Source organism: Cololabis saira, chromosome 12, assembly GCF_033807715.1.
Source record: "Cololabis saira isolate AMF1-May2022 chromosome 12, fColSai1.1, whole genome shotgun sequence".
Classification (NCBI taxonomy): Eukaryota; Metazoa; Chordata; class Actinopteri; order Beloniformes; family Belonidae; genus Cololabis; species Cololabis saira.
In genome coordinates this window covers 43,352,086-43,362,223 of record NC_084598.1, presented here as the reverse complement: position 1 = coordinate 43,362,223, position 10,138 = coordinate 43,352,086, and the positions used below count along the sequence as shown (strand labels likewise).

Below are 10,138 nucleotides of genomic sequence, written 5' to 3'. Positions count from 1 at the left end.
AAAAAAATTAATCAACTTTTCGCATGAGATTATTTAGATCAAGAAAGACTAATCTTTGTAGAAACTACTTCATTTTTTGTATGTAAATAATACATTTTGCAAGTACAGTCAACTTAATAGTGTTAAATTTACTTTATTTATCAAAATTAAATTGACTTTAAAGGGAAAAAAGAGAAAAATAAGTTGACTTTACTTCCAAATTAATTTTGTACATAATAAAAATCTCGGTTCTGGATCAGAAGGCTGATCAGATCAATAACATCTTTACTTTTCATCATATCGATTATCGGTTCGGGATCAGAAGGCTGAGGTGCGACAGCGTAACAAGGTTCGGTTCGCACCTATCACGGAGACCCGTGACGTCACCAATCATCACTTTCATGAACCGAAAGGATCGCTGGTTTGGCGGAAGCGGGTTGCTGTTGTATCCCGGCTCCGTCCCACTCACTCACGGTTCCGCTCCGGTTCCTCCGTTTCTCTCTGGTTCCGCCACAAACAGATCAAGGTTTATCTGTAAAACACTAAAGTTACTTTTTTATGTTCCATTAACTCTGAATTACCAAGTTTTAGCGCTAGAGTTGAAGTCGTCGGGAGAGGTGCATTCTGGGAGCGGTTTAAAAAGAAAACCTGCAACAGCGACATCTGGTGGTTGAGAGGGGAAGTGCAGCCTCCTTCACCCTCACAAAAAACTATATAGCCTATATATATATACAGTACTCGAGTTGTAAAAAAAAATCAGGGGGATGGTGGATTTTATCATATGGGGACAGATAATTTGTGCTGATTACAAATAATATAATATATTACAAATAATAGCAGTGACCAAAACAGCTGCAGAAATACTACAGGAATGACATAGCAGCAGTTAAATGCAGCCTTCTGTAAGCTTTAAATATCCACTGGGCTTACATCAAATACATCAAAACACAACAATAAAAAACACTTTTCTGAACTTATCAATATGACTCTGTCCTTCACAGGATAAGTAACATGGATCACTGCAAAAACTCACAATCTTAACAAGAATATTTGTCTTATTTCTAGTTAAATTGTCTCATTTTAGTAAAAAAATGTCATTACACTTAAAACAAGACTCATCACTGGAAAAAACAACAATTTTCACCGGTTTCAAGTAGATTTTCACTTGAAATAAGTAGAAAAATCTGCCAGTGGAACAAGATTTTTTTGCTTGTAATGAGATAAATCTTGTCCCACTGGCAGATTTTTCTACTTATTTCAAGTGAAAATTTACTTGAAACAGGTAAAAATGGTCAAATAAGTTATTTTTCTGGTGTTATTTTTCTGGTGATGACTCTAAATGTTGAAATAGCAGTAAAACCACATTCATTGATGAAATGACATAAGGGATGGAAAAGAGGGATGGCAGTTTTACAGGGGGATGATTTGGACCGTTTTTATTTCAGGGGGGATGCCATCCCCCCTCATCCCCCCTCAACTGGACTACTGTATATATATACACATATGTGTATATATTTATATATGTGTATATATGTGTATATATATATGTGTATATACCTGATGATAATTTAATAATTATTTTTATTTAGAGGTGTCTTTCAGGTCACCAAAGTTAACCTTACAAGTGAAACAAACACATTATATAAAATACAGTTAAAAAATACAAAAGCAAAAATACAATAAAAAAAGTAGCAACAGATGCATAAATAAATACCAATAAATACCTGGTACTTATTTATTGGAACCGTGTCCTCTGAACAATATAGAATATAAAAACGGCTATTTTGCAAATTACGTACATTTTTAAGCTCATGGTGGGCGGACATCACATTTTTAATCATCCCTCCAGTCTCGATGCTCCGGTCAGCTCGGCATGCCGTGGCAATTATAGCAATTATTCTGAGTCCAAATCCCATGCAGTATATTCCTCAATTGAGTATTCCAAAACGAATAATGCAAACTACAGATCACGTCATTGGCTCCCCAGAATAGAGCAGCGCCGAGGTGGCAACGCTAGTGGAGTGAACACCTCAACCAGCCTTATAGGTCTGGGAAATGTACTGTAAATATCCAGTGTGACAGTGTTTGTGAGGAAACATCTATTCTTCTCTTTGCACCTCCAACTGGTTACTACGGTACCAGCTAATGGGGATTCTTAATAAACTAAACTAAACCTCCAAAACAGACAAACAGTTGTTACGTCTCTCTCATGAAGGTGAAGCTCCTAAACCTGAATCATGATGAGATGAAGCTTCTCCTCCTCCTTGTCCTGTCCTCATGTTATCCTCCTCCATTTGCACAAATTGATGAAACCAAAACAAACTAAGCAAACGTAATTCATTTGGTAGATAGAGTCCAGTTACTACAGAATGTAACTGTACACCCCCCTCTACACCCCCCTCTACACGTACGAAAAAACGTACGAAAAAACGCACGAAAAAACGCACAAAAAAACGTACAAAAAAACGAGTGAAAAAACGCACAAAAAAAACGAGTGAAAAAACAAGTGAAAAAACGAGTGAAAAAACCCACGAAAAAACGCACGAAAAAACGTACGAAAAAACGTACGAAAAAACCCACGAAAAAACGCACGAAAAAACGCACAAAAAAACGTACAAAAAAACGTTCACAAAAAACGAGTGAAAAAACGCACGAAAAAACGCACAAAAAAAACGTACAAAAAAACAAGTGAAAAAACCCACGAAAAAACGCACGAAAAAACATACGATAATTGGAAGAAAAAACGCACGAAAAACGTACGAAAAACACGTGAAAAAACGTACGAAAAAACGCATGAAAAAACGTACGAAAAAACGTACGATAATTGGAAGAAAAAACGTACGAAAAAACGTACAAAAAACGTGTGAAAAAACGTACGAAAAAACGCACGAAAAAACGTACGATAATTGGAAGAAAAAAACGTACGAAAAAACGTACGAAAAAACGTACGAAAAAACGCACGAAAAAACGCACGAAAAAACGCACAAAAAAACGTACAAAAAAACGTTCACAAAAAACGAGTGAAAAAACGCACGAAAAAACGCACAAAAAAAACGTACAAAAAAACAAGTGAAAAAACCCACGAAAAAACGCACGAAAAAACATACGATAATTGGAAGAAAAAACGCACGAAAAACGTACGAAAAACACGTGAAAAAACGTACGAAAAAACGCATGAAAAAACGTACGAAAAAACGTACGATAATTGGAAGAAAAAACGTACGAAAAAACGTACAAAAAACGTGTGAAAAAACGTACGAAAAAACGCACGAAAAAACGTACGATAATTGGAAGAAAAAAACGTACGAAAAAACGTACGAAAAAACGTACGAAATAACGTACGATAATTGGACGAAAAAACGCACGAAAAAACGTACGAAAAAACACGTGAAAAAACGTACGAAAAAACGTACGATAATTGGAAGAAAAAACGTATGAAAAAACGCACGAAAAAACGTACGAAAAAACGCGTGGAAAAAGCGTGAAAAAACGTACGAAAAAGCTAGCTAGCTAGCTAACTAACTAACTACGACCTAGCCCCCGTTGCTAGGTCGTTATCATCTCTCTCGTCCACTTCCATCGTAAAAACGAGGTTTTACATCACATTATTTCTAATTATTGTACCAAAGAAAATCAACAGCAACTAGATATAAATAAAAAGTACTTCAGGTACTGTGTAGTGAGTTTAAAAAACGGATGTTTTCATCAAAAACAACAACTTTTGATGAGTTTAGCTGATAGCATGGTTGAAGGTGCGGTCGTCCACGTAGCTTCATCCAAAGCAGACATTTTTCATAATTTACGGTTGGTCTTGGGATGAAATGTTTTCCTGTGATTCTCTTTTTTACCAACCCCAAACACACCGCTTAACCATTTTAAGATAAATAAATTAATGGTTTTCGTGGTTGTAGCTATGGGTTGTAGCTGCTGCCGAGCCGACTTTGTTTTGGAAGTACGGATCATTTTTCTGCCAGTTTGGGGATAAAAATACGCTAAAAATACACGTTAACACTACACACTTCTTTTTTTACTAATACAAAGTTTTAAAAAAAATATTCAGAGATTAAAATTTTGATACAAAATTATTGTATTGTTATGAGGGAACAATTCAAAGACGATGCGTCTCAGAACCGTCTCGTCAAATATCTGAAGCTGTCAGGTGACCCGCCCGCTCAGGCTACAGCCAATGAGAGAGCAAAGCATCAGAGAAATGAAACATCCAGACAATGAGCCGCTGTCAACAAGTCTGGTACTTATGGAAAAGTATTAGGGCCATGCAGGAGAAAAAATATTTGAGAGGGGAAGATTTTTTTTTATTTATTGTGCACTTCGAGAAAGAAGTCAAAATGTCGAGGAAAAAGTTGAAATGTCGAGATTAATGTTGAAATTTCGCCTTTTTTTGTCAACATTTCAACTTTATTCACAAAATTTTGACTTTTTTCTCAACATTCGACTTTTTTCTCGACATTTCGACTTTTTTCTCGACATTTCGCCTTTCGCCATTTGCCTTCATTCTAAGGCTGATACAACACTAGATTTTTTGCGGCTCCAGACATATTTGTTTTTTGTGTTTTTGGTCCATTATGGCTCTTTCAACATTTTGGGTTGCCGACCCCTGTTCTTCACAAATCTACTCAAGTAAAAGTAAAAAGTATAGTGATTCAAAACTACTCCTAAAAGTACAACATTTCCCAAAACTTACTCAGGTAAATGTAACGGAGTTAATGTAACTCGTTACTGCACTCCTCTGTCATTAACACACAGTCAACGCAGCTGTAGGAGCTACAGCCTGACGTGGACGGCTGATCGTGTGACTCCGGTGAGTTCAGGGCCTAAAATAAACCTCCGTGATGGATTCTGCTCTCTTCTAAACTGTTTTGACTTTGCTGTCTGCTTCCAGACCCCCCTCCCCGTCTGAATCCAGCTCCTGCTCCGGCTGAAAGAGAGCAGATCTGCTCTCCATCGATTGAAGCTGCCGCCGCAGAAATGTCACCTGATTCATAATAGATGAGGAAGACATGGAAAGCCACTTCAAACGCAGCCAGGAGAACAGATAGAGCGACTGCGGTCAGCCGCTTCTCCAAATAAGTCTTGTGTCGACCTCAAACCACCGTGTGTCAGAGCTCCTGCAGGAGTCAGGAAGCTCCCAGCGGCGTAGCGGCGCTCCTGCAGGCGTCAGGAAGCTCCCAGCGGCGTAGCGGTGCTCCTGCAGGCCTCAGGAAGCTCCCAGCGGCGTAGCGGCGCTCCTGCAGGCGTCAGGATGCTCCCAGCGGCGTAGCGGCGCTCCTGCAGGCGTCAGGAAGCTCCTGCCGATGCTCCTGCAGGCGTCAGGAAGCTCCCAGCGGCGTAGCGGCGCTCCTGCAGGCGTCAGGAAGCTCCTAGCGGCGTAGCGGCGCTCCTGCAGGCATCAGGAAGCTCCCAGCGGCGTAGCGGTGCTCCTGCAGGCGTCAGGAAGCTCCCAGCGGCGTAGCGGCGCTCCTGCAGGCGTCAGGAAGCTCCCAGCGTCGCTCCTGCAGGCGTCAGGAAGCTCCCAGCGGCGTAGCGGCGCTCCTGCAGGCCTCAGGAAGCTCCCAGCGGCGTAGCGGCGCTCCTGCAGGCGTCAGGATGCTCCCAGCGGCGTAGCGGCGCTCCTGCAGGCGTCAGGATGCTCCCAGCGGCGTAGCGGTGCTCCTGCAGGCGTCAGGAAGCTCCCAGCGGCGTAGCGGCGCTCCTGCAGGCGTCAGGAAGCTCCCATCGGCGTAGCGGCGCTCCTGCAGGCGTCAGGAAGCTCCCAGCGGCGTAGCGGTGCTCCTGCAGGCGTCAGGAAGCTCCCAGCGGCGTAGCGGTGCTCCTGCAGGCGTCAGGAAGCTCCCAGCGGCGTAGCGGCGCTCCTGCAGGCCTCAGGAAGCTCCCAGCGGCGTAGCGGCGCTCCTGCAGGCGTCAGGATGCTCCCAGCGGCGTAGCGGCGCTCCTGCAGGCGTCAGGATGCTCCCAGCGGCGTAGCGGTGCTCCTGCAGGCGTCAGGAAGCTCCCAGCGGCGTAGCGGCGCTCCTGCAGGCGTCAGGATGCTCCCAGCGGCGTAGCGGCGCTCCTGCAGGCGTCAGGAAGCTCCCAGCGGCGTAGCGGTGCTCCTGCAGGCCTCAGGAAGCTCCCAGCGGCGTAGCGGCGCTCCTGCAGGGACCACACGGGGTTTCAGACCACCGCCGCCAACAAGAGGGATTAAAGATGGTTCACCCTTGTACCGTCTTTGGGTCAAAATGACCTAATTCTCCTGTTCCTTTTTTACTCCTGCTCTCTCCTTCCTTCTTCCCTTCCTCTATTCTCCCTTCCTTCCTTCTTTTCTCCCTTCATTCCTTCCTTCCTTCTTTCCTTCCTTCCTTCTTTCCTACTGCTCTCTCCTTCCTTCTTCCCTTCCTCTTTTCTCCCTTCCTTCCTTCCTTCCTTCCTTCCTTCCTTCCTTCCTTCCTTCCTTCCTTCCTTCCTTCCTTCCTTCCTTCCTTCTTTTCCCCTTCCTTCCTTCCTTCTTTTCTCCATTCCTTCCTTCCTTCCCTTCCTTCCTTCCTTCCTTCCTTCCTTCCTTCCTTCCTTCCTTCCTTCCTTCCTTCCTTCCTTCCTTCCTTCCTTCCTTCCTTCCTTCCTTCCTTCCTTCCTTCCTTCCTTCCTTCCTTCATTCTTTCCTTCCTTCTTCCCTTCCTCCTTCCTTGACCCAAAGACAGCACAAGGGTTAACTTCCTCATCAGTCGGGCACGACGCTTTAATAGAGGGAATGACGTCACAGATGCGACTTCACAGCAGGTTTCGCCCACTGAGTGTCAGAAAGACTGAGTGTCAGAAAGACTGAGTGTCAGAAAGACTGAGTGGCAGCGTAAACTTTCAGTTTGAGCAACTGGAAAACATCTAAAATGGGAAAGAGCTGTTGTGCGATCGACTGTACTCATAGATTTAGCAAGAAATCAAAGTTATCATTTTACAGACTGAAAATAAGCTTAAGAGAGACAAATGGATCGCTGCAATTCACAGAAACAACTGGATTCCAGACACCGAAACGTGGATTTGTGGTTCCCATTTTGTATCAGGTAATGTTGGATTTTTGGGTAGCTAACGTTAAACGGTCAAATCATAAAGTTCGGTGTCTTCATCACTTTAATTTCTACAACAAATGGTCTTGAAGTCGGACCAAGCGTCAAGACTTTTGTAAGCCTTCAAGCTTTGCTTCGTGTATTTCCCCGACGTAGAAAATAAGTACATATAAATATCAGGAAACTGGATTCGTGGCCAAATATTAATGTCCATGGACCACTGGTTCTTGGTAACTGTACCAAATATTAATGTCCATTGACCACTGGTTCTTGGTAACTGTACCAAATATTTATGTCCATGGACCACTGGTTCTTGGTAACTGTACCAAATATTAATGTCCATGGACCACTGGTTCTTGGTAACTGTACCAAATATTAATGTCCATGGACCACTGGTTCTTGGTAACTGTACCAAATATTAATGTCCATGGACCACTGGTTCTTGGTAACTGTACCAAATATTAATGTCAATGAACCACTGGTTCTTGGGGTAACTGTACCAAATATTAATGTCCATGGACCTCTGGTTCTTGGTAACTGTACCAAATATTAATGTCCATGGACCACTGGTTCTTGGGGTAACTGTACGGGTCACTGTCAAGTCCAACTGATGCTAATTTAAGCTGATAATCAGCTGTTATCCCGTCTTAATTAAAAAAAAATAACAACAAACAAACAAAAAAAACAAACCAAAACGACAACAAAGTTATAAAATAACACAAAATAGCTGTTGTCAAACACAGATAGTCGTATTCTTTTTTGATTCAAAGTAAAAAAAATATGACAATGGTGCTAAAAAGAGATTAAAAAAAGAAAACCCACCTAACTTAACAATTATCATGATATTTCTTCATCAAACTGGCTTTTATTATTCTTTTAAATGTAATGTTTGATTTGCATTCTTTGGCTTCTGTATCCAGATTGATCCATAAACTGATTCCTTTTACAGAAACACAACGTTACATTAATTTTGTGTTGAATTTTGTTTTTTTAAAGATCTCTGTTCCTTTTAAGTTCTACTTATTTTCTCTTTTTTCAGTTTTTTTCTGTGTATTGGTCCTGGACCTGCAGGGGTCACGGAAAAACCACGAGCTGCTCCGAGGTGACGATGTTTCTCTCCGAGGTGACGATGTTTCTGCTGCCTGGAACAGAGATGACTAATTAAGGAGCCCTGCAGAGCCGGGATGTTCATTTATAGAGTCGTGGTGCTCGGCTGCGCGCCGCTCACGCGTCTGCTGCTCTAAATGAAGGAAGGAATGTGAGCATCCGGGATTTCTGAGCTCAACAAAGGTCGCTGATGTCATAGTTTACAAGAGAAAGGTGGAAAACAGGGAGCTGATCCTGAGCAGAACTGGCTGTGAAGACATCGGCACGTCTGCGTCACCCTTCATCCCTCACAGGATAAAAACAACCACTTGAATTATGAATAAACATTAAAGTATGTGTAATAATGACAGAAACCTTCACGAGTGAAGAAAATCAGCTCACAGTGAAGTTCACGTGGTTCTCTGCTGCCATCTAGCGGCGGAAACGTGAAACTGCACCTGTGATTTGATTTGATTTGATTTGAAGATTTTATTTCGAACATGCATGTTAAAAAAGAATACAAAAAAGTACAAAAACAGAATACAAATACATACATGTATATGTACAGCACTTGGACAGACCTCACGGATCCACCAACATCTTCAAAACAGAGTAGGATTGAATCTGACATACATTTTTGCATATAAAAAGAGTTTCAATAAACTTACTTATAAAACACACATACCTACTTTATTAACTGTTCAATATAGTGATGTAATACTCAATTATATGTAAATATAAATATAGTCAAAATCAAGCTAAAGCTAAACGCCCATCATTTAGTTGTGCTATGTACGTAATAATAGAAGTAATTATAATGCATAGTATTACATTATCATTACTTTACTATAATACTACAATATAATAGAGAAAAATAGACAGCGATGGTATAAAAATATACTTGATTAACTATATAAGAGTAGATATGCTATATATATATATATATATATATATATATATATATATATATATATATATATATATATATATATATATATATATATATATATATATATATATATATATAAATAAAGGTAGATATGCTATATATACACTGGTTCATATATTTACCTCCAATTATATACATAAAAATGACTATAAATCTATATATTGACATATCTACATATAACTATAAATCAGTGAGTGAGTGAGTGAGTGAGTGAGTGAGTGAGTGAGTGAGTGAGTGAGTGAGTGAGTGAGTGAGTGAGTGTGTGTTTGAGAGGGGCACTTCATGTTTGATTTATTGCTAGATCTGTGATTTATTGCTACAGTATATGTTACATATCCTTGAATAATGTTTTTTATCTGTGCTGTATTTATTTGTACCGAGGCACTGCAGATGCAAATTAGCCTAAGGCTAACTCTGGTGCAATGCATCAAGTGTTTACATTTATGTTTTTAATTGCACATGGTCTCTTTCAGATAAAATAATAAAAAAAAAAACTAAAGTTAAATAAACATGCCTATTTCAATTCAGTTTTTATATCTCAGATAGAAACATACTGATTTTAAGATTTTTTTGTGTCAGTATTCTCATTTTTAACTAATCATAAAACCCTAAATATTTGCATATTTGGCTCAGATGTGCACCATAAAGTTGAACAGGAAGGTACTATATTCATAAACACTCATTTATATTCATATGAATATCTATCTGTTCAGTTTATACGTGCAGCCCTTGGGAAGTATAATCCAGAATCACGGCATCAATGTTCACTTCTATGCTGATGATACACAGGTGTATTTGTCTATGAAGCCAGTTGACACAGAAACTTCAGGCATGTCTTAGTCCCCTAACTTTTTACTTCTAAGTTTTGATAAAAACAGATGTTATTTTTGGTTCCAACATCTTAGAAAGGGATTAGATGGTGTTGAGAAGGAGTCCAGACACCACCTCCACCTTTAAAAGCCAACTTCAAACTTTACTGTTTAGTAAATGTGAGGTTAATCAACCTTTTTGAACAAGTTTGTCCTTATGAAACTATGAAGAATCAGAATCAGGCTTAATTAGGTCA

General features: G+C 40.4%; 1 non-coding gene across 1 annotated transcript; it reads right to left on the bottom strand.

Moving 5' to 3' along the window:
• Positions 1-295: 295 nt before the first annotated feature.
• LOC133457603 (small nucleolar RNA U13) lies at positions 296-395 on the bottom strand. Its single transcript, XR_009783889.1, has one exon. It is a non-coding gene; the product is annotated as a small nucleolar RNA U13 (small nucleolar RNA).
• Between the last annotated feature and the right edge of the window lie 9,743 nt (positions 396-10,138).